This window comes from Canis aureus, chromosome 9 (assembly GCF_053574225.1).
Source record: "Canis aureus isolate CA01 chromosome 9, VMU_Caureus_v.1.0, whole genome shotgun sequence".
Classification (NCBI taxonomy): domain Eukaryota; kingdom Metazoa; phylum Chordata; class Mammalia; order Carnivora; family Canidae; genus Canis; species Canis aureus.
In genome coordinates, this window is record NC_135619.1 from 45,924,020 (window position 1) to 45,948,872 (window position 24,853).

At 46.1% G+C, this 24,853-nt stretch overlaps 1 long non-coding RNA gene across 1 annotated transcript in view; it reads left to right on the plus strand.

Moving 5' to 3' along the window:
* The first annotated feature begins 2,202 nt into the window (after window positions 1–2,202).
* Window positions 2,203–24,853, plus strand: part of LOC144320787 (uncharacterized) — a 28,728-nt gene continuing 6,077 nt past the window's right edge. Inside the window, exons 1-2 of the long non-coding RNA XR_013386425.1 lie at window positions 2,203–2,467; window positions 14,460–14,605. This is a non-coding gene — a long non-coding RNA (uncharacterized LOC144320787). The remainder of the gene's footprint in view (window positions 2,468–14,459; window positions 14,606–24,853) is intronic.

Sequence of the window (24,853 nt, forward strand, 5' to 3'; positions counted from 1 at the left end):
AACGAGAGTTTGGATCACTCCACAACCTTCCCAGTGCTTGGTATTGTCAGCTGCTGGGTTGTGATTTTTTTTTTTTTTAATCTGAGCTATCCTTAAAGGTATATAGTGGATGCTTATTATCATTTTATTTTAGTGATTGATGACGTTAAACATCTTTTCATGTGTTTACTTGCCATCCCCATCTCTTCTGTGGTGAAGTGTGTGTTCAAATATTTGGCCCATTTTAAAAACTGAATTGTTGGGGCACCTGAGTGGCTCAGTTGGTTAAGTATCTGCCTTTGGCGAGGGTCATGATCCTAGGGTCCTGCGAGCAAGCTCTACATCAGCTCACTGCTCTTCAAGGGAGTCTGTTTCTCCCTCTCCCTGCCCCTCCTCCTGCTTGTGCTCTGTCAAATAAATAAATAAGATCTTTTTTAAAAATTAAAAAACAACTGAATTGTTCATTTTCTTATTATTGAGTCTGGGGAATTTTTCAATATATTCTGAATATAAGTCCTCTCTGTCAGATACAGATTTTGCAAACACTTTTTCCCAGTCTGTGGTTGTTTTTCTTTTCATTTTCCTAAGTGTCTTCTGAAAACCCAAAGTTTTTAATTTTGGTCAGTCCCCTTTGTCCATTTTTCTTTCATGGATTGTGCTTCTAGTGTCATAACCAAGAAACTTTGCCTAACCCAAGTCACAGAGATTTTCTCTCGCATTTTCTTCTTTCCTACTTTTAGTTTTTTTCTTTCATACCCTCTTTTATGTTTTCTTTCATACCTCCTCTTTTGTTTTCTCTGATATTTTTTTTCATTAGAAGCTATGGCTTTTTTTTTTTCATTATGGATGTCTAAATTTTCCAGCACCATTTTTAAGAAGATTGTCCTTTCCCCATTGAATTCCCTTTGCACTTTTCAAAATGCAGCTGACTGTGTGAGGGATATCCCTCACCACTTTCTACCACGACCACTATTATAAATGTCCATCCTTCCATCAGTTCTACTGTCTCAATTACTGCAGCTTCATAGGAACTTTTAAAACCAGAGAGTGTGAGTCCACCTCTTATGCTGTCATCCTCCAAGTCCTTTCTCTTTGCAGGGGTCTTTCAAGCCAGGAGGCAGAGGCTGACAAAGCTCTAGGGCTCTGATATGGCTTCACTGGCCCTGTGATGCCAACCCCGCCAGGTCCTCTCCTGTCCTGCTGCCTCTAGCAAAGCTGAGGTATTTCTGTTTCTGCTTTCACCAACATTAGCAGGCCTCTAAGCCTTTGCCTGCATTGTCACCTCTGCCTCCCAACGCCCACCCCTTTTCTTCCTCCTTCAAGGCTCAGTCCAGCCTGTTCACCTACAGCATACCTTCTCTGACTTCCCAGGCTGCCTGAGTACTAGTCCTCTGCTTCTGAGCTCCCTACCTGCACACTTCCCTCTATCTGAGTATCTACCACATTTAATCAAAAGACACATGAAAACACTCTTCTGCTACTGCCAACACCCCAGGGCACACGATATGTCTGCTTTAGTTGGCTCCTCCCAGTACCCAGCCCAGGGACTAACAAAAAGTTGGTGTCAACACACAGCTCTTGAAGGAACAGAACTGATAGTGGAATTTCCCCAGGGCCCCATAACAGTGGCAGCTGGAAGATGCCATGCTCATGGCCCAGCTGGGAGAACTGAGGAGCTTTCCACCTATTTTCTCCTTCTCTGTTCTGGCATTCTTAATCAGAGACCTCGAGAGCCTCACATATATTGAAGGATGCTCGGGAAATTCTGACTCTGGAAAGACAAGGAATTTTTCCTAAAGAATAGGGATCTTATGAGAGACCTCAAGGAGAATAAATGTGGCCTCCTCCAAAGGCTCCCACACAAGCAATACAGCCTAGTGGCCAAAGTGCGGGCCAGAGCCAGCTGCCCAGGGCTGATTTCAGTGTACCTGAATCCACCACTGCCCTACTACCAGGGTTAAGTTACTTCCCTTCTCTATGCCTCACCTGTAAAATGGGAATAATCAAAGTACCTCCTCTTTGGGTTGCTGTAGGGATTACATGAATCAATATATGTATAAATATATTCATGTACATACTTAAATATATACTTCCTATAAATAAATAGGACAAAATACCCCCATAAACTTGGGTGGTTATCATTATTTGGGGGGCTGAGATACCCTTGGTGCCCACTGCTACCAGAAAAATATGTAAGCACAGCTTCTCCTCCTACCAAGGCAAGACAGCTGCACCCAGGAGCCATGTGCTGCAGAACAAGCAACAACCGGCACCAGGAATAGGCTACGCCTATCTCAGTGTCCCTGTGTGGCTCTCAGGCACCCAGGGAATCCTGCCTGCTGAGTATTCATACCTGGATGCCCAGAGCTCTCAGATAGTAACGTATCAGTCACCCTTCAAGACCAGAGCAATGGGACCATTTGCTCTGCAGAGAAACAACTCACCTGCAAGAGGAGCCTGGGAAGTAGAGCCTTGCTTGCCCACAAGGGTAAGTCCCCTGAGAAAGGAGTCAAAGAAGTACCCAGAGCACCACTGATTTTACTCCGGGGTAGAGCAAAGAAAATTCTCTGAACAGGAGAGGCACAGAGGTGCAGAGGGACAGCAGGGGAAGGACAGAGAGGCAGAAGAGGGGTTCGAACCCCAGATCCCTTTCCCTGTGTGAGCTACTCAACTTCCCTAACCTCAGGTTCCTCATCTCACCTTCCAGGATAGTGCCACCCCTCTTCTGGGACACCTGCTGCTGTGGAGGAAAGCAGAGAGCAGGAGAGCCCCCTGGGGCATCCAGCCTTTTCTGTCTACATCCCAGGCCACTGTTCTGGCTGCGGGCTCAGCCCAGGGTAGGAGCCCCAGTCAGTAGAAAGGGCCTTCCCTCTAGGAAACAAAGAACCAGGGGGACGAAAACAACCTCTAGGACCCTGGGAGGCTGCCCAAGCCCCCAGCACCACCCTCTCACTCCTGGGCCACTGGAGATAGGCCCAGCTCCCAGCCCCAGAGAGAAGGAAGCCCTTCCTTCTTGCCCTGCCCGTCCTGGCTGGGCTTCCCAGTTCCCTGGGCCCTCTCCCCCCAGCACCTCCCAGGCCCAGCAGAACTGAGGAGGGCAGTGGGGGGTCAGGCGGCTGCTGGGCCCGTGTCTGCTAGTGCAGGGCAAGGAGGGGTGGGTGGACAGCCCTTGGCCAAAGCCTTGGGGAGGAGGGCAGAGCATTCTTTTGAGTCCATTCAGCCGCTTAGCTATTTCCTGCCCTGCTCCAGCACCCGGCATGCTCCACCTGCTCTGACTTAACCATTTCCTGTTTACCGCCTGCCTCCTGCAGCCTCCAAGCCCTGGCAGCACTCAGCAGCCCAGCGAGAGCTCCCCGGATGGAGGCCTGGAGAGACCACTTCTCCTAGGGAAAGGGGGGGCGCCCGGTCCTTCCTTCCAGACACCTGACCAACCCCAGGGCCAGGGAGCAGGGGCCCTGGAGGAGGAAGAGGACCCTTCCGGGGCCCAGGCTGACTCACGGCAGCATTAGTCACCCCTCCCGGAAATCAGTCCTGTCCTCTGGTAGCCTCCTCTTTCCTAGCAGCCCGAAGCCTCTCTCCTGGTCACCCTTCCTCCGTACCCATATGGTTCTGGCAGAAATGAGAGCCCCTGTGGTCCTTTTCATGTAGAAAGTTCCTCTGTGATGCTGATTTCCTATGGGAGAAATCTTTGGGGGCGTTCCAATTACTGATTTGGGAACCAAAGACTTGCTCCCAATCTCAGCACCACCCCTTTTACCTACATGACTTGGGCAAGTTACATAACTAGTCTGGGCCTCAGCTGGGTTTTTTTCAAGGAGTGATAATAGCTGTTTCATAGCGTTGTTGTGACAATGATATCATAACACGTGTGTGAAAGTTCCAGGTACAAAATAAGCAATCAATGCATGGTGGTGAATAATATTATCATATAGGAGATGAAAGAAAAGAAATGTTCCTTTGCCTACAGTGTTTTTGGAAAAATAGTAAGCAAGCCCTTGCTTCCTTGTCCTTCTGAAACTATGGGCTGATAATGGAGCAAAATAAAGGAAAGTAAGAGGTTTTCTCAGCATCTAATACCTGCTGGCTGCAGAAATTGCCCCCAGCAGGAGTTGTTGGGAGACAGGGATGGGGGTGGGGGGGTCTGCAGTAAGGAGCAGAGTGAGTGCAGGGAGAGTGCTGATGGCTCCATGGGGGGGGGCAAAAGGGGGAGAGAAGACTGTATGTGTGCCCTAAGGACAAGTCATCCCCCAGACAAATGAAAACCTACTTGATCCCACCTCTCGAATGTGAGGCCCCTATGCCAGCCAGCCCCAGCCTCTTTTCTCTAAAGTAGGGTTTTTCAACTTTGGCACTGTTGACACTGTGGACCAAATAATACTTTGTCATGGGGACTGTCCTGTGCTTTGCTGGATGTTGAGCAGCATCTCCAGTCTCTGTACGTGGGATGCCAGTAGTTCTCCCCTCCCTCTGCCAGTTGTGACAATCAGAAACACCTCCAGACATTGCCAGATGCCCCAAGCAGGTGAGGGTGGGGAGAGGGAATCACGCTGCCTCGTTGAGAACCACTGCTGTAAAGAAAGGCTATGGACAGTAGAAGGGGAGGCCCTTGAGTCTCCCCCAGACCCATTCCCCCATCTCCCTACATTCTCCTGGGCCTTTCTCCCCAACTCACCTGACCCCCAGGCCTGGCTGGGATATCTCCCCCAACATTCACTGGGGGAGACAATGTCAACTCCCCAGCACACAAGTCACCCAGAGTCAGCCTCCACAAGCCGGCAGCCCGCAGCATCTTGGGAAGGCAGCCTGGCCAGCTGGTGGCAATTAGCAGAGGGCTGACTCAGCAAGAAAGGCCAGGGAGCGGTCAGTGGAGGAGTCTGGGGGATAAAGGAGGAACCCAGTGCCTCAGAGATGAGCCAGAGAAGGCAGGCGTGAGGCTGAGACAAGCCACAGGTGGTGTGCATGGGCACTGACCCGGGCACTTCCTGCTCCGTCAGCACCCCACCTCCGGGGAGGCCACTGGGAATGGAAAGAGAGCTCAAAGCCCCAGTTGTAGGCACTGTCTCCCAGAGACCCTCAAAGTCCAGCCAGGCTAGACCCCAAACATTCAGTGGACCCAGACTGGGTCAGGGAAATGGCAGGGAGCAATTGTGGAGATTTGCACAAGGCTGGAAACTGGGGACACAGAGCTTCCAGAGTATTGGGTTTATAAGTGCTCTCTCCAGATAGCAGAGGGCCCTAAGAAGAAGGTGTCAAAGGAGGAAACTGGCAGGCTTCACGGGAGAGAGGACTTTGGAGCAAGTTGTCCCATAAGGACTTCTCCAGGCAGAGAAGTTGATGAAGGAAGGACAATCAGGGAAGGGGTACAGAGTCCATGCATAGGCCAGGGCTGCCAAAAGAACAGGGAGAGGCTGCAGGTCTGAGAGGTTGGGGTGCAACCCCTGGGCAGCACAGTTTAGCTCCTGGGCAATGGGGTGGGAGGGTAAGGTGAGCCTTTGAGTCTTTCCCATGGGCAAGTGGCTGGCACGATGAGGATTAATGGGCAGTTTGCACATTGCCTCCCACCCCCCATTCTTACCACTGAAGTTTGGATCACCTTGATGCCAAGGTCAAGCTGTCCTGGCAAGTGCACCTTGGCCTTGGTCAGTTCTGCAGGGAAGATACTGAGACGTACACTCTACCCAATGGGAGGAAGAGATAGCAGTCACCTGGCCTAAGACATGCAGGCAGGAGGCAGGAAATGGTGAGTTAGGGTTTGAACACCTTGCTTTCACATGCTGGGGAGGTTAATGTTCTCCCTCCTCACTCACAGGGGCCACACCTTTGCTCCAGGCCATTCTGGAAAGTCACCCTTGCCGTAAGCCCAGCCCTCAATCACCCCAGGGTAGGGAGAAGATCAGATAGAGCCAGGGTACCCAGGGCCTTGCCTGCTGGAGGAGCCTCCTCCCTCATGCCCTGCCCCTGTGGGTCTGTTCTGTCCCACCCAGTCCCAGGAAAGGGCTGGAACAGTTGCCATTTCCAACATGTCTGGGCCTCTCCTTTCTTGCCCAGGTAGCTCTTCTGGGAAAACCTAGAACAGCTGAGTGGGCTTTTCAGGATTGGCTGGGTGCCAGGGCCAAGGCAAGGGATGAGTTGGCCATGTAGCAATGATCTTATGTGCTGCTGAAATATTTTTCAGGATATTTAGAGGATCTCAAAACCGTTTACAAGAAATAGGGTTGTCTTAGCTGCAGGAGGACCCACAGAAAAAGGGTCACATGCCAAGCTGGTGACAGCTTTGGGAGTGGAATGGATCTTTAAAAGACTGGCTTCCAGGAAAGCAAACAATAGAATGCAAGGCTGAAATTGCATCCCTACTAAATATTATCTGAGATTAAAACAGGAGTTCATTTTCTGTTGGAAACCTATACAAACCGAATAAGCAACAGTGGTGTGTGTGCGCATGTGTGTTGCAGAGAGGGTGGGTAGAATGGAACAAGTTATAACACTCACTCTCCCTTCCTCCATCTTCTGTAGTGAGAGACTTCTGAGGGTGCCTCGGACATGAATACTTTCCCTCTGAGATTCTGCACCCATGGCTGCCTTCTCCTCTATACCCAGCAGGGCCCAGATCTCCCACTTGACAGGAGACAGCCACATTGGGCCGCCTGTGTTCCTGATGGGCATCTGGATATTGTACCTGAAAGACAAGGCCATTGCTTTGGAATGTCCTTCTGGTCACTCTTTCCCACGGACCCTCATCACCTCTCGCTCAACTCCCAGTCTCTTGCCCTATTCCCACCAATCTTCTGTGCCATCACTAGATTAACCTTCCTAAAATACCACTTTGATTGGTCACCCATCCTTGTCCAAAAGACAGTGTCCAAAATCCCTTTACAGGACACTTAAGACCCTCCACAGACCCATCTTTCACCTCTGGTCTTCCCCTGCATGAAGATTCTCTAGACATTTCCTTGTCTGCTTACTGTCCTCGCATTGCTTCAAAGGCTTCCCCCCTCTCTACCCTTCTGGATCCTTCCCTTCTATCCTTAGAAACCAGCTCTGCCAGGAAGCCATCCCATCACAAAGTGCCTTCCAGTGAGTCTGTTAACCCAGAAGATTGTGTAACCTCCTTGGATTTATATCCAGAACTCTCCCTTCTCCAAAGGCCCCATTATCTGTACTTCTCACTCTGTCTTTATTAACACACTGCCTGGGTTGTGAGCTGTCTCCCCCAAGAAACTGGGTTGCTAGATTTAGCAAATAGAAATATAAGACTCAAAAAAAAAAAAAAAAAAAAAAAAAAAGAAATATAAGACTCCCAGTGAAATTTGAATTTTAAGTAAGTAATAAAATTCATTATTATAAGTATATCCCCTGTAATATTTGCAAAACACTTATACTCAAAATTTATTTGTTGGGGTACCTAGGTTGGACATCTGCCTTCGGCTCAGGTCATGATCTTGGGGTCCTGAGATGGAGCCCTGCATCAGGTTCCCTACTCAGCAGGGAGTCTACTTATCTGTCTTCCTCTGCCCCTCCCTCTTGTCCTCCCTGCTAGCTCATGCTGCCTCTCTCTCAAATAAATACATAAAGTCTTTAAAAATGAATAAGTAAAAAATAAATAAATAAATAAATAAATAAATAAATAAATAAATAAATGAAAATGAATAAGTAAAATGAAAATAAAAATTTGTTGTTTATCTGAAATCAAAATTTAACTGGACATCCTATATTTTCTCAAGCAACCCAACAAAGCAAGAGTAAGCCCTTGTCGGGTGATTTGCATCTCCCTTGGGCTATGACACTCAGAGGAGTTCCTCAGGACCTGTATTGCTGACGGATTCCTTTTTTATTCGATAGAGAATCGCCAACTTTCATCTGCTATTGGTCCCAAGGCCCAGAGCCCATTTGGCCAAGTCTGAAAATCTGTCAACAAGCTCATGGCAGGTCACCTGTGAGAATACCTCTTCCTTCACTTCCTCATTTTCTCTTTAAATATTTGTCCTCAAGACTACACTGGCAGCAGATGGGCTTCAGGTAATAAAACTGAGTGTTTCTCTCTAACCAAAGGAGGCAGAAGCTCTGGAGCCGACTACCTGGTGTCAAAGCTCAGGCCAATCGCACAGTGGCTGTGAGGCCTCGAGCAATGACCTAGCATCTCTAGGTCTCCATTTCTCCATCTGTAAATCAGGGATAAGAATAATACCTGCCTCAGAGGCCTGTACTGAGGGCTGTAGTGAGCCCTCATAGGGCTGTAGTGTAAGTGATACCGTGCACAGAAGTTGGCAGGTCACTGACTCTCATATGGAAAGCACTCAACAGATGTAAGCTGACGTCGTCAGGGATTATCTAAGACTCTCTGTGGCCATTGGCATCAGCACAGTCTCCTTTTGAGGGCTCTTTCAATAGCTGCTAAGCTGTCAGGGTGAAGCCCAAAATGGTGGTCATGTGTGAATTTGTGTAAGCAACAAAGCTATGGCAGAGTCACAAAGGAAGATCACCCGCGGGAGAAAGGAGGTTTCAGTGGGGAAGTCCCACCTTAAGTGAGGGGAATAAGGCATACAGGGGCTCCCTCTAAGAGTGCAATCTGTCCCCACTTCTCCAATTCCACTGCAAACCATTACCTTCCTTTTTGAAACTCCATAGAATGGGTCTTAATATTTCTAACAGGGGTAAGGGCTGCTTTGTCTCTGATGAAACAGCTGGCAGGCTCCTGCCCCCACTGGATGTGGAAAGAGGAAGAGCTACCATTGACCCCCTCAGGACTCTCAGCGTGAGTATCAGGACCTCTTAGGAGACCTCGCGCACCCAGATTTTTACTCAGCCTGCTGACCCAACCTTAGCCTCCTGGACTTCAGCATAGCCCAGAGTCCCTTGGGCTTTTCAAGAGGACTCTAGGTCAATTCAACAAAAGTTGAATCCCCCAAAGGATCAATTTGCTGAATGACAACTCTGATTTCACTAAATTCACGGGTTTCCAAAAACTCCTTGAATATTCTCAATGGATATTTTATCTTAACGGCAATTTTTTTTTTAAAGATTTCACTTATTTATTCACGAGAGAGAGAGAGAGAGAGAGGCAGAGACACAGGCAGAGGGAGAAGCAGGCTGCACGCAGGGAGCCTGATGTAGGATTCGATCCCGGGTCCCCAGGATCACACCCTGGGCTGTAGGCGGCGCTAAACTGCTGAGCCACCGGGCTGCCCTTAACAGCAATTTAAGGAATATTCCATTTGTCAAAAGCTCAGAGACCTAGAATGATTTAGTTTTCATATAAATACATTCTTCCTATGAATATATTTTCTTTTAAATCTGTTATTTAATGAAAATATTTTGCAAGAAATAAATTCATGAAGAATACATTGAATCGAATAAGAATATATTTTTAATGCGTAGTTACTAACATATTTAGGCAGAATGCAATCAGATGTTCACAGAAAAAAAAAAGATGTTCACAGAGAATCTATTTTGGAAGATTATTGTTAAAACAAGTTTAAAGTAAGTTGGCTAAATTGAAAAATTGATGAACTGATTCCTGACCACATTAGCTCTCAGAGAATCGGTCTGCTTCTCAGGAGGGAAAATCAATATCTCCCTCTTGTCATTTGTTTACAATTTGATTCTGAGAACTTCTAGAACAGTGGTTCTCAAACACGAATGTGCATTAGAATCATTTTGCAGCCTGGTTGATCTTCTGATTCTTGGATTAAAGTTCCCAGGGATTCTGGTCCCAGGTGAGGTAGGGCCCAGCAATCCACATGTTGAATATAATGTCAAGGTCACCCCATGCCTCACTTTGAGAATCAATTTGAGGGTCAGGGAAAATGGCTAATCATGAACAGTTACTATGATATTTTAAAGTAGTATTTTTTTTTCTTCTTTTAGAGTGCTTTAAAATTATCTAACATTAACACTAATTTTGTAAAATAATAAAATCACCAGCATTCCACCATTCTAATACAATTATCTCTTTTGCCAACAGCCTTCAGTGCATACCTTATAGATTGCTAAAATGCACATACTTGCTTATATTCTACTTTTTCCACTTACTGCCAAATAAGTATTTTCCATCATTCTGCAAAGGCATTATCATTACCATTTCTAGTGGTTGTATAATGTACCATGTACAGATTTGCTATCAGCTACTCAACTGGTTTTCTAACATTTCATATCTACTAAGTGCTAAGTTGTTTCCCATTTTTAACAGCAGCGAGCATCTTGGAACATACAATTTTTTGCTTCTGTTGAAATATTTCCTTAGAACTCATTCCCAGGACTGGAATCAGTGGTGTGGTGGGAATTGACAAGGAGAACAGAGTAGAACAAGGTCCAAAGACCATTCCTGGGATGACATGAAACATGAATACTGTAATCCTCCATTAATTCACTCTCTTGAGCCCTAGGAATAATAGTCATGGTTCGTTTTATGAATCAATTTAAGATCAGGTCATTAAGAAGTTGGGCAAGTAAGGATTCCGAGCTTCTTACAGAATCATGCTCTTCTGTATTGGGAAGGCCCGGGACACTGTAAGTACTTAATGTCTTCCAGTATTTGATGCATAATAAAGATACAGCACTTAGCTCATTAACAGCCTGGCATAATTGAATTGCATCATTAACACTCCTTGCCACATCACCCACATGTCTAGGGAATATCCAGAGGCGTCCCACTGAGTCCCAAGACCTTGGGAAAGGTGGAGTCACCTCCCCCAATTCCCATGCTGCCCTCTTTCCAGCTGCTCAGCTGGTAGAAGTAGGAAGGGAGATCTAGATGTAATGAAGACCATTAGCCAGTCTCACTTCCTCTTCAGAGCTGATGTTGTAACAGTGTGCTGAGGAACCAGGGGAAACCAAGAGGAAAACTCTAGTTGCTCTCCAGATGTGTAACATAAGGAGGTTATTCTGATTTCACTTCCATGAAAACATGAGTTGCTCAACAAATAGTTGTTGATTGAGTAAAAGAATTGATGGCTTTTGCCTCCCCCGATAAACCCTCAGGCTCCCTGTTCCCCAGGCTGCCTCTCCTTGATGTGCTCTGTAGGGGGCGCTCTCACTGCAGCCTTCACTGCAGCAAACACCTGGGATGCAGGCCACTATGTCTTCCTCCTCTGGCAGTGCTGACCTTGGCTTTATGTATCTCCTGGATCTGACCTCTTGGGAGCTGTCAACAATGCTCACCCTCAGCAGGTTTTCTGAGCCTGACATAAGGCAAACGGATGGGTGCATCACAGCACAAACCGTGTGCACTATGTTGATTAGCAGGTTGACCACTCCAGCAGCTCTCCCTTTCATGAGGCATCACGGGAGCATCCTCTGCCTGCATCCTGGGGCCCTGGGTCTCCCTCCTCGGCTGTCTTCTGTCTGTCTTCTCTGCCTCTCTCCAGGCTACTGGAGTATTCGTCTCTGGCTGCCCAAACAGCATCTCCCTGTAGGTCTTCACTTCCTCTTCTGAGACCCGGCTACCCCAGCTGAGAGGCCAGCCTATACACTCGGAACCAAGGTCATCCTTCCTTTCCCTATTCTCTGCCTCCTTCCAGGCAGAGGATTTCTTGGAGCCCAATGTGGGACACCTAAAGCCCCTGCTCTTCTTGTTTTCCCACAATCAGGAATCAGTGGAAGGCAGAGCTTTGGTCCCACCAACCAAACAGTAGGGACAACGGGGGGGGGGGGGGGGGGGGGGCACCTGCCTTCCCCTCCGGCTTCCCCCTTCTGGGATTCTGAATCTGTAGCACACGGTGAAGAGGAGCACTTCCTGTCCCAACCCAGCTGTCATGAGACAAGCTGGAGAGGGCGGTCTCCATCAAGTTGGCCCAGCAGAGGTGCAGACAGTCAGACACCTCCTAGTTCCCACGCTCAGGCAGCAGGCCTCGAGCAGAACTGGTTTCATAATCTCACCTCTGCCAATGCTTTTTGCATAATGATCTGCCATTTGGTTCCCACATCACAATCATAGTATTTATCTATGCAAAGCAGCACCTCATTAAAAAAAAAAAAAAAAAGAAGAAGAAGAAGAAGAAGAAAAAAAGAAAGAAATACACCACCATTGGCCCAACCCCTCATTAGAGTATAATGCACAGGCTCCGGGCACACCCAGGGCGGAACCAGCACCAGACTGGTCGAGTTTGGGGCTTCTAGGCCTCCGTGGTGCTCCTCATACCGGCTCTGTCTCCACCCTCACCTTGTTCCCCAAGTTTGCTCTGCTGCTCCCCAAATCTGTGCAGTGAGAGATGACAGAGGAACCCTTCGGGACCAAGAGATTGGTCCACTGGAGGCTCCTCTCCTCCTAGGGGCCTTCTCCCCTGCAACATTAGTTCTACTTAAACTCCTCCTTATTGTCGTCAGCCCAGTTTGTACGAAGATTTTGCTGACTACTGATCTATGTTTACCTTTGTTTCTCATCAGAGTAAAAGCTCCAGGAGAACAGGAACGTGTTTATTTTTTAGGGTCTAACCCAGTGCTTGGTGCATATAGACCCCAGAAAGCCTGATGTAATTATTTTACTTCATGATAATCAATTCCATGATTGCTTCTCTGCCAGAGCGCTTTCCTCCATTCTCACTGGAAGTACACCCCTTTCTGGCTCCTCAAATGATCCTTTCAATCCTTAATGCCCCCAGTCTTGGAAATACTAGTTTAAATTCCTTCATTTTCAACGATAATCTTACGCTTTGGGGATTGTCTGAGTGACTTGCGTTTAGTGTACAATATTTAAGATATACAGAAAGGAAATAAAAGAAAAATATAACACCCATGTACTCATCAACCAAAACACACACACACAAAAAAAAAAAAACAAAACCCAAACCAGAAAGCCTTACTATTATACAACTGATGCCCCCAGACAATCCTGACGCCACTCACCCCTACTCATTCTTCCCCATCTGAGGAATCTGAATCCCAAATTTGGTGACCATTGAAATTTTTTACAGTCAATATATATTATGCTTACCATCATATAGATGACTAACACTATTTTCCTTCCTAAGCCATTTTTTCCTGCTGTTTGGGCTTAGGTGTGAATGTGGGCAGGACAGGATACAGTATGTCCTGCAAGCTGGGATCAGACCTGCGTTCTCAGCCTCACTTCACTCATGCGCCACACCTGCTCTGCGCCCCAATTTCTCTATCTGTAAGATGGCAGTAATAATACCAGTTCTCAGAGCTAGCAGATGGATGAGATAGATGTAGACTGCTTGCAGCATCAGGAAGAGAGGCCTAGATAACCCCAAAGGGGCAGGTAGTACCTGAAGAAGGCATCCAAAGCAGACTTCTCATCACTGAGCAGGATGTGCTGAGCGCACCCACTCTCTGATGCCCCCAGTGCCAATACCTTTACACCACCCTGTCAGCTCTATCACAGCTCCATGGGCAGGTCTCCCATCAGTGCCTGTAGAATCCTAGAGCTGTGTCACTAGACAACGTCACCTCTGAGCCACAGGGGACTCGTTTCATAACAGAATCAGTGATTTTTCCCCCTCACTGCTCCTGGACCTTTCCTCCCTCCCTTCCTGCCTTCCTGTGAACCAGAGCCATAGGGCCTCCCCGGCAAGCTCCTATGGGATGGTAGAGATCAGGCTGCTGGACTGCAGAGAAATGGGGAGGCAGGGACATCAATTTGCAGCAGTCCTCCGTGGTACCTTCCCAGCGGCAGCAGTGTCTGTGAGGTCCGTGTGAGTGTAGAATAATGAGGCCACAGGGATCTACAAAGTATAAGCGTCCCTGCTCCCAGGACCCTGAGAGAGAGAGAGACAAGATCGAAAAACCACCAAAAATGCTAAGTTGAGATCAAAACACAAGCATTAAAAGGTAGATCAGGGATCCCTGGGTGGCACAGCGGTTTGGCGCCTGCCTTTGGCCCAGGGCCCGATCCTGGAGACCCGGAATCGAATCCCACGTCGGGCTCCCGGTGCATGGAGCCTGCTTCTCCCTCTGCCTGTGTCTCTGCCTCTCTCTCTCTCTCTCTCTCTCTCTCTCTCTCTCTGTGTGACTATCATAAATAAATAAAAATTTTTAAAAAATTTATAAAAAAAATTTTTTAAAGAAAAGTAGATCATTCCCACCTACAGCCATCTACCCACATTCGTACCAGAAGGCTTCAAGTGTGGGGACCACTGAGGGTGAAACAGAGTGCGATTTTTAAAAATTTATTCATAAGAGACACACAGAGAGAGGCAGGGACATAAGCAGAGGGAGAAGCAGGCTCCCTGTGGGAAGCCCGATGTGGGGCTCAATCCCAGGACCCCGGGATCACAACCTGAGCCGAAGGCAAATGCTCAACCACGGAGCCACCCAGGTGCCCCCAGAATGCAATTTGGCTGACTGGTCCACAAGGCTCCAGAAGGCAGGCTAGTCAGCAGACAGAGGCCATGGACCACTTTGCCCAAGATGCCAGCCCCTTCCTGAAGCCGAGGAGGCCCCCGGGATATGTGACCGGGTGGTGAAAGAAAGTGGCAAGCTTGGTAGGTAAAAGAGTTTACTAACACAGATGTTATCTCCGGCAGAGAAGAAGTTACTGTCATCGGAAAATATTCCCACATGTGCTAAATGCACTCAGCACTCAAGCAAGAAAGGTGATTCAGAAGGGCTGGTGCTGCGGACAAGAGCAAGTATGGGAGCAGCCTGTGGCTCCCCTCCTGGGACCCTCCAGGTATCCATCCTGCAGCTAGTACCCAAGACAGCTTCTCAAGGTAGACAGGGCTCCATGAGAAATCCCACAGAGGCACTTTACTGGGAGAACGGAGGCCTGGAACTCCAAAGTGGGATGTCAGGAGTGGCGGATGACAACAGAGAGCACTGGGATTGCAGAACCAGGCCACTGTTGGGAACCTTCCTGGTGGCGAGTGGGGAGGGTGGCTGGCGGTGACTGAGAGCTGAGTTCTAGACCTAGTGCAGCCACTTCCCATCTCTGTGACCATGAGCAAGTCATTTCATCACTCTGAGCCTCAGTTTCCTCATATATAACACAAAAGGATTGGATTAGGTTGCCTCTAGGGTCCCCTCGCATTAACATCCTAAGGACAATATCAAGGGACAAGGAAGAGACCAATACTGGAATCTCCCTGAACGCACCGCTCAGGGCCACTGGAACAGAATACAGTGTAGAATTAGAAGCCCTGCCTGAGGCCTGGAAGAACTAGCAGGAAGGCTGCCCTGCCACCACAAGCCCCACCTCCCACAGCCACCCACAGCCTCCTGACCTCATGGCCCTGATGGTCAGAGTGTGAGCCAATGGACTCCAAGTTGGGCAACCCAATTCTGGGTCAAGCGCCTCTGCCGGCTGTGTGACTTCAGGCAAGGCACTTATCTTTTGGCCGTGCCTGTTTCCTCATCTCTAATAATCTCCGCCCCTCCTGCCACCTGGGGAGGCTGTGAGAATTCACTGAGTAATGCCCAGAAAGCACTTAGCTTGCAAGGGGAGAAGAGTCCCTCATAAGTAGGAGATGGTGGTGATTGTTGTGACATCTGCTGGGCTCCCTGACCTCGTCCTCAGCCCTTCTTTTGCTGCTGACGGAAACTAACCTGTTGTGAGTCACCGCTGTCTTGTTCTCAAGGTTGGTTCACAGAATTCCCCTGAGCATCATGCTCATGTCTAGCCCCATGGCCAAGTGACAAGACATTGGAGAACAAGGCTGAGAAAACATGACGCCACAATTTCCCTGACACCTGATTCCACTTTGCTTTTTACCCACTCAACTAAACATTTCATTAAGGCAGGGTTATCTAGGCTACCAGGTTGCCTAAGTGCAGGGGGCACCATTTGCTACCTTTTAGTTGGCACTCAATAAAACTTTGTCGAGCAGGGGTGCTATCTGGCACAGTTGGTAAGGCGTATGACTCTTGATCTCGGGGTTGTGAATTGGAACCTCACATTGGGTGTGGAGCCTACTCACAAAAAAATTTTAATAAATAAATAAACATTTGTTGAATGAATGAATGAATGAATGAATGGCACAAACTTCCTCTGAGTGAAAGGAAGGAAATTAATATTTTTAAATGCCCACCCTGTGCCAGGAGCACTTTATATTTTTATTCCACTTATCCCTCTTGGCAGCACTATAGAATCAAAATGATTCTCCCATTTTATGGTTGGGCTAACTGAGGCTCGAGTATTAGGTAGTTTGCCAAAGTTTCACACCATGTAAGTGGTAGATATAGAATATGAAACCCCAGGACTGTCTAGCTGGGTTCTCGCCATGGTGCCTTGAATATGGGTATGGGAAGTAGGCAACATCATTGAACCAAGATAAACTGAGACACCTTCTTCAACTGGTATTTCAACTGGACCAGCCAAGCAAACAAATACAGATGCCCCAGACAGGCTTGGGCTGTCTTAAATCCTATAGGACTTGACTTGGTCTGTCATGGGCCGAAAGGGTAATAGTGTGGGAAAGGTGTTGCCTGTGAGCATTAATGAGGCTCCAAGGCAAGCCCCAAGGTGCCCTGCCACTGGTTGACAAAAAGCCCAAGTTTTAGGAGGTTCTCAAACCTTTCAGGGAAGCCAATGGAACTTGAGTGGTCCCTACTCCCCTTTTTCCTATTTTTACCCTAACTTTCCCATCATATCCATATACCCCAAACCACTGCTACAAGGTATCCCCCCAAAACACAGACGTACAGTGTCTATTCTCCTTTACCAGTGAAACTCCCTGGCTCCTAGAAGACCCATGACACTGACAAGAGAGAAAGTGGGTACCACAAATTATATCAAAAATACTGGGTGTTTCTTCGCCTCAACATTGCTAAAACTCAAGACACAGAAAGTAACCTTTATTCTCCTCTTTCTGCTGGGACATTTTCCTAGGGTGTACGGTACTGTACTGGGAGACCTCCCCAGCCCTGTGGCTTGACCCAGACTCAGCCCCTCCACTCCTGAACTTCGTTAACCTTCCTTAGGCCTTTGATATAGGAACGATAATCTCTGGTCTGATAGCAGAAGGAACTTGGGCTTTTTTTTTTTTTTTTTTTTTGAACTTGGGCTTCTTAAAGCCCTACAATGGGCTGTTGGAGTGAGCAGTCTTTCAAAAAAGCTCATGTACATATTTACTCAGGCCTGTGGCACTTGCAAAGGAATTATTGTCAGTTGTCATGGCCAACAAACACATGAGAAAATGCTCTGCATCACTTGCATCAGGGAAATACAAATCAAAACCACAATGAGGTACCACCTCACACCAGTGAGAATGGGGAAAATTAACAAGGCAGGAAACCACAAATGTTGGAGAGGATGCAGAGAAAAGGGAACCCTCTTACACTGTTGGTGGAAATGTGAACTGGTGCAGCCACTCTGGAAAACTGTTTGGAGGTTCCTTAAAGACTTAAAAATAGACCTGCCCTATGACCCAGCAATTGCACTGCCAGGGATTTACCCCAAAGCTATAGATGCAGTGAAACGCCGGGACACATGCACCCCGATGTTTCTAGCAGCAATGTTCACAATAGCCAAACTGTGGAAGGAGACTCGGTGTCCATCGAAAGATGAATGGATAAAGAAGATGTGGTTTATGTATACAATGGAATATTACTCAGCCATTAGAAATGACAAATACCCGCCATTTGCTTCAACATGGATGGAACTGGGGGTATTGTGCTGAGTGAAGTAAGTCAATTGAGAAGGACAAACGTTATATAGTCTCATTCATTTGGGGAATATAAAAATTAGTGAAAGGGAATAAAGGGGAAAGAAGAGAAAATGAGTGAAAATATCAGGGAGGGTGACTGAACATGAGAGACTCCTAACTCTGGGAAATGAACAAGGGGTGATGGAAAGGGAGGTGGGCAGGGGGTTGGGGTGACTGGGTGACAGGCAATGGGGGGGGCACTTGACGGGATGAGCACTGGGTGTTATGCTATATGTTGGCAAATTGAACTCCAATAAAGAAAATGATAATAAAAAAAGAAGAGATCCTAAAAAAAAAAAAAAAAGGAATTATTGTCAGTTGAGAGGTATTTCCAGCCAAATGTCTCTCACCAAGTATGATGACTGCCCCTCACCTGGGGACTCATAACCGCCAGGTGCCCTGTCTGTCAGCCAACTGCTCAAGGCTTCCCTAACTATAGGGTGCAGAGGCTAGGTGAGTTCATTGAACATTTCTTGTTCTTCTCAGAGATCCACCTTAGTCAACTCTTCCAACCTCCAAGAGATGGGGGTGTCTTTTTTTTTTTTTCTAAAATAGGCTCCACACCCAAGCATTGAGCCCAAGATGGGGCTTGACTTCCAGCCCTGAAATCAAGATCTGTGCTGAGATCAAGAATCAGATGCTAAACCGACTGACCTACCCAGGTGCCCCAGAGGTGTCTTTTTTAGGAAAATTTCTCCAGAGTTTTGCTAAGGCAAGACCTACAGGACAACTTAACTAATCAGAGGACTGGGGACCAAGTCTTGTTTTTAATCCCTTGAGGCTACATCTCAGCTCTGCCAATTCCTACTGTATTTGTTTGCTAGGGCTGCCATAAAATCTCACAGAATTAAACAGATTTACAGATTTACTCAGACCTGTGACACTTGTAAGGAAATTATTGGCAGCTGACAATGATCTGAGTGGCTTAAACAATGGGAATTTATTTTCTCACAGTTCTGGGTGCTAAAAGTCTAAAATCAAGGTGTCAGTAGGTTTTATTTCTTCTGAGCACTGTCTCCTTTGCTTGCAAATGGAGGTCTTCTCACTGTGTCCTCACATGGCTTTTCTCTGCACATGTCTCCTACCCTCACTCCCGCTGGTCTATGTGTCCAAATTTCCTTTTCCTATAAAGACACCAGTCAGATTGGATTAAAGCCCTCCCTAATGACCTCATTTTAACTTAGTTACCTCTTTAAAAGCCCTGTCTCCAAATATAGTCACATTCTGAGGTACGAGAGATTAGGACTTCAACCTACAAATTTTGGAGATAACTCAGCTCCATAATACCTGCCGTAGCCAAATCATGTTCCTACTCTGTACCTTCATTTTCCTCACCTGGAACCCATTTCCAGGCCGGTGGGCTTTCTGAGGAAGACAGTGTGGTTGTTTGCCTTCAAGAGGATCTTGTCATGAATGTCAAGGACAAAGCAGGAAGGAGGAAAGAGCCTCCTGTGAGCTGTCCTTGAAAGGCCAGCAGCATCTGCAGAAGAACACTAACTACCCAAGCAGGGACCACCCTCTCTTTGGAATTTCTCCTTACTTCGAAAGGCATTGTTCGTAGATTTTGATTTAGATACTTCTAGGTGAACTCAGGCCTCGACCAATTAAATAAAGGAGACACATTTCTGTCTCCATAAAATATCTGATATAAAAATATTTTTTCCCCAAGGCCTCAGAGGTCAAGAATTGAGTTAATCATGCTATTCTACTCAAGGCATCACCATGCCCACAGAATGTCCTCACCCCAAAGCTTATTACACTAATGTGTTTCTAGATGGCCTTTATGCATATTTCCTTATAAAATAATATATGGTATTATTTTGTGGGGAGTTATGTTTTTTAATTTATGAGTGGTTTGCTCTAAGGAGCATTTGGTTGCCTGCTTTTTTTTTTTTTTTTTTTTTCTTTTCTGGCTGTAAGAAAATTGTCATATCATGGAATGTGCCTGTAGTTCCCTGCTTCTAAGAGCTGGGAATATTCCATAGTATTTGCCCACCACAGTTAACTTACCCATTCCTTTGGTGATAGATCACTAACCTGCCACAAATAAAGCTGAAGCGAACACCCGGATGGCCTATACAAGAAATGTTCTGAGTGAGAATCCCAGGAGGGAGTTCTGGGCTCCAGGGGAACACATTTTCACTCTACTGAGCCCTTCCAGATTGGTCTCTGAGATGACTGGACTAAACAAAGCCACTTGATTTGGGGCTTAATATAGTGCTACTAATTTTATCAGCTATTAGAAGAATCCTACGTTGGTAGCTCCGGGTTTAATGCAGCCCGGCCACAAGCTGGCGGTGGGATCTTATAGAAGCCACATCACCATCTAGGTCTCAGGGTCCTCTTCTGCCACATGAGTATTCCAGACAAAATCAGCTCCCAGGCCAACGCCAGCCCTTGGAGGAATGCATCTGAGGGGGAGAGGATGGGAGGATAAATAGCTGTGGATCCTAACTCCCAGCTTTGGAAACCTTAGCAAGTTACTGAAGAAGACAGTTTCCTCACTTTTCATGTGGAAATGCCTGTGTAATTGGACTTCTGTGACAACTAAACGAAATGCTATACAGAAAGTACTTGGCACTTCCGGAAGATGTTCAAGCAAATCAGTTCTCTTCTCTCTTTTCTTTTTTTTTTTTTTTTAAGATTTTATTTATTCATTCATGAGAGACACAGAGAGAGAGAGACAGGCAGAGACACAGGCAGAGGGAGAAGCAGGCTCCATGCAGGGAGCCCGGGTCTTTAGGATCACGCCCTGGGCCGAAGGCGGTGCTAAACCGCTGAGCCACCCGGGCTGCCTCTTCTCTCTTTTTCTTAACTCACATGGTTTTCCCTGTTGTTGTTTTCAGTCGAAGAATTCATCTTTTTTCTTCTCTCTTCGAAGTCCAAATACACACAATAAAGTGCACTAATCTGTTTTAAAAAACAGCTTTATTGAAATTTAATTCCCATACCATAAACTGTACCCTTTTAAAAATTATTTATTTATTAATTTGAGAGAGAGAGAATATGACAAAGAGAGAGAGCGTGTGAGTGGGGGGCAGGGCAGAGGGAGAGAGAATCTCCAGCAGACTCCCCACTGAGCTGGGATCCTGATTTGAGGCTCCATCTCACAACCCTGAGATCACAACTGGAGGTGAAACCAAGAGTCAGACATTCAACCGACTGAGCCATCCTTCTAAAGTGTACAGTTCAATGGTTTCTACCATATTCACAGAAATGTGCAACCATTGTCACTGATTTAAGAACATTTTAATCCCCCCCAGAAAGAAACCCTGCACTCATGAGTAATTCTTCCTCCTTGCGTCCTCTCCCGGCCCCCGGCAACCATTAATTTACTTTCTGTCTACCATCCAGACATCTCATGTGAATGGAATCATTCAACACATGTTTCCAGGATCCATCCGTATTGTAGCAGATATTAATACTTCATTTGTTCTTATTGCTGAAGAGTATTTCACTATGCGGATACACCACATTTTGTTTATCCATTCATCAGTTGATGGACATGCACGTGGTTACCACTTTTTGGCAATTGTGAATAATGCTGCAATGAACATTCATGTCCAGGTATTTGTGTGGACAGATGTTTTCAATTCTTTTGAGTATATTCCTAGGAGTAGAATTGCTGGCCATATGGTGTTCTATGTTGAACTTTGTGAGGAACTGCCAAATAATCTTCTAAAAAAACTGCTTCACAATCCCACCAACCATGTACGAGTGCCCCAATTCCTGCTCATTCTTACTAACAAAACACTTGTTACTGTCTTTTTTGTTTTCCTCATGGTAGTGAATGAAGTGGTATCTCGTTGTTTCAAGTGCACTAACCTTAAATTATCAGCGTAATGGATTTTTGCTAATGCATACACCTATGAAATCCCCACCCAGATTGAGATACAGAACATCTCCCTCACCCCACCTCCCTGTTACTACCCCCTACCACAGTCATCATAGTTCTGCATCATCATAGATTTGTTTTCTTCTTCTTGAACTTTCTTTAAATGAAATACTCCTTGGAGCCTGGCTTCTTTCATTCAAAAAATGTTGCAGTGTCAGTCATTTCAGCTGTTTGTTCTTTTTTATTTCCGTGTTGGAGTCCACTGCATGGCTGCCTTGCAATCTATTCATCCATTCTCCTACTGGTGGACATTTGTGGTGGTTCCCATTTGGGGATACTATGAATAAAACTGCAAATACAGTCTTGTACACATTTCTTATGAACTCCTTTCTCTTAGGTACATACCTAGGAGTGGAATGCTGGATCGTGGGCATTCTAGCTTTACTAGATGTTGCCTAGCAGTTTCCCAAAGGGGTTGTACCAATTTACATTCCCACCAGCAGTGCATGAGAGTTTGCAAGTAGCTCTACATCCTCCCCAGCACTTGAATATCTCATTCGTTTTCAGTTTTAGCCATTCTTATAGATGCGTATCTCAAGGTCTCTTTGATTCATAGTCCTCTGGTGACTAGTTATGTTGAATACCTTTGTTCGTTGCCTTTCGTCTGAAATTTAGCTAAAGGCATTTGACAGCTAATACTTACCTCTCCTTGCTTATCACTAGAAGAGCTGAGGGTTGGTTCCCCCAGTGGATTCTATCAAGGGTGAGGTCTTTATATCTCAGATCCTTGATACACTACTAATTGAAGTGAACACTGATATAAAATCAGTTTGTATGAGTTTATTCATTTTTGAATTATCAGGTTTTACTTTCAACTCCTAGAACTCTCTTTGCAACATATCCTTAACCCAAGAGAGAGAGAAAGGATATTCGTAAAGTAACTGTAAGGAAAAAGAAAATCAACCAATCTTTGCTTCAAGGCAAAGATTTAACTATGTTGAAGCAAAAGAACATTCCACTTAAGAGTTAAAGTCAAAGTTTTAATCTAGCATTTGATAGGTGCTTAGTGCTAGTGTTTCTCTTTGGGTTTTTTTTTAAATAGAAGGTTTTTATTCTTTATAATAGCTCAATGGAAGGAGCACTTGAAAGAGAGTCAGTTTTTAAGGAAAGTTCAGTCTGTCCTCAAGTTAGGTAAGAGTTTCCAAAGATTCCTGAGGAAATCTGTATTATGCAGGGTCCATGAGAAGGATATGGAATTGTGGAGGGTGGGAAGAATGATAGAGGAACTGTCGAGGTAGTAGACATAATGAACAGTCAGGCTCCAGACTGCTTTTGTTGTGTCCACCACCCAAGACTGGGATAAGATATCCTTTGGGTGGAGGAATTTCAGAAACTAGGTAGGAAGGAATCCCTGGGTGGCTCAGTGGTTTAGCGCCTGCCTTCAGCCCAGGGCGAGGTCCTGAATTCCCAGGATCGAGTCCCACATCGAGGTCCCTGCATGGAGCCTGCTTCTCCCTCTGCCTGTGTCTCTGCCCCTCTCCCTCTCTCTGTGTCTCACATGAATAAATAAATTTAAAAATCTTTAAAAAGAAAGAAAGAAAGAGAGAGAGAGAGAAAGAAAGAAAGAAAGAAAGAAAGAAAGAAAGAAAGAAAGAAAGAAAGAAAGGAAGGAAGGAAGGAAGGAAGGAAGGAAGGAAGGAAGGAAGGAAGGAAGAAAGAAACTGGGTAGGAGACAAGATACGGAGTTCTCAACTTCTCCAAAGTAGGACTCATGTAACCAGCACCTTCCCACTCCACAGTAAACTCCCATCTCCTCTGTCCAACAAATAGCACTGATGTGCTTATGTCTTGCTAAGCCATAATGCAAAGGAGTAAGCCCCATGTTAGAGCAACGAGAGCTGAAATCATCCTACAACCGTTATCAAATACTAAAACAAATTTGAATGTGGAAAATTTTCTTCTTAATAGGGAAATGGAAAATTACAGATATAGAATCATATAATCTTAGAGCTGGAAGGAACGTTGGAGGTCATCAGCTGAACCTCATGTACTTCTGGAATCCACATTACAACATCCCTGTTTTCCTCTGCTTGCAGTGTCCTGAGACTGGGCCCTTTCTCTGCACCTTCAAGGAAGCTTTCCATTCATTGCTGGGTGGTTGTTAGACAATTGTTCTTATATCGAACCAAAATACTCCTTCCAGAAACTTCAACCCTTCCACCCTTAAATAAGTCTATTTCCTCTTCACCATGGCAGCCCTTTGGGTATTTTAAAGCTATAAGCTTGATCCCCTTTGAGAGTCCCCCTCCCTCAAGCATCCTCAGTTCCTCCAAATAATACATTCTAAAAAGTAGCCACGGACAGGCATCAAATTCACTGGAGTGGGGTCTTCCTAATGCTTTTGGTCTCTCTCCTCTTGAAGACCAGATCCATGTCAGGAATTGGGGCAAGGAACTCACTCTCAAGGATACACGCAAAGATACAGGGAGGATCCTGAGGGCTGTAAAACCTACACTATGGCATATTAGGATTTCGGGGTTTGGGTTTTTTTTTTTTTTTTTTTTTTTAGTTTTTAGCAAGTAGAGGTATTTTTAGGAAATAAGCATGACACTGGTGACCCCATTCTGGAACAAGCCCAAGCAGTTTTCCCAAGAGAGGGGTGGGTTTGTGTTAGTCTATTCTCATACGCAAACTCACTATCCTCCAGATATCAATGAGGATACCAGAGTAGCTCTTTCAGGAAACTACTGGAGCTGGAATTTCCTTAGTCCTTTGTTTCATCCACCTGAGCAAAGTTACCCAGACCAGTGCAGGTGAGGAAGAGGAAGTGAATACTTTGGAGCGAGAAGTGGGCACAAACAATCCATGTTCACCTGGCTGCTTCACCATCCCATCTCCTACAGCTGGGATCCCAGTGGGTGGTATGTTTGTGAGCATGTGCACAAGTGTGTTATGTTATAGACATCTACACACTCACAAGGACACACACACACACACACACACACACACACACACACACGTCCTTAAGGCCTTTCCTATCAGCACGCACCTCCCTTGATGTAACTGCCCATCAGGGACAAGAAATAAAAACCAGGTCATAACAAGAAGAATCCTGGCCTCCTCTTGGAGGCTAAAGGATTTTATGGCACAGGCAGTTTTGCCAGCCAGCAAAACAAGACAAAGGTCTTATTTGGTTTATCAAGCCTAGGTTACACCCATTGTTCAGTAGGCCAAGCAGTGTTAATCAGTACCCAGACCTTTGAATAGAATCTTTACCAAATAAATCTGTGTAGATATTCTTGCTACATGACGATAAAAATGCTATTCTGGAGAGGAAGCAAAATCACTAAGATTTTAAGCAATAATCTCTCCTCGGCTATATAAAATGGGAAGTAATGCCTGCCACGGAGATATAAAGGCAGGGAAACCCATAACTTACTGA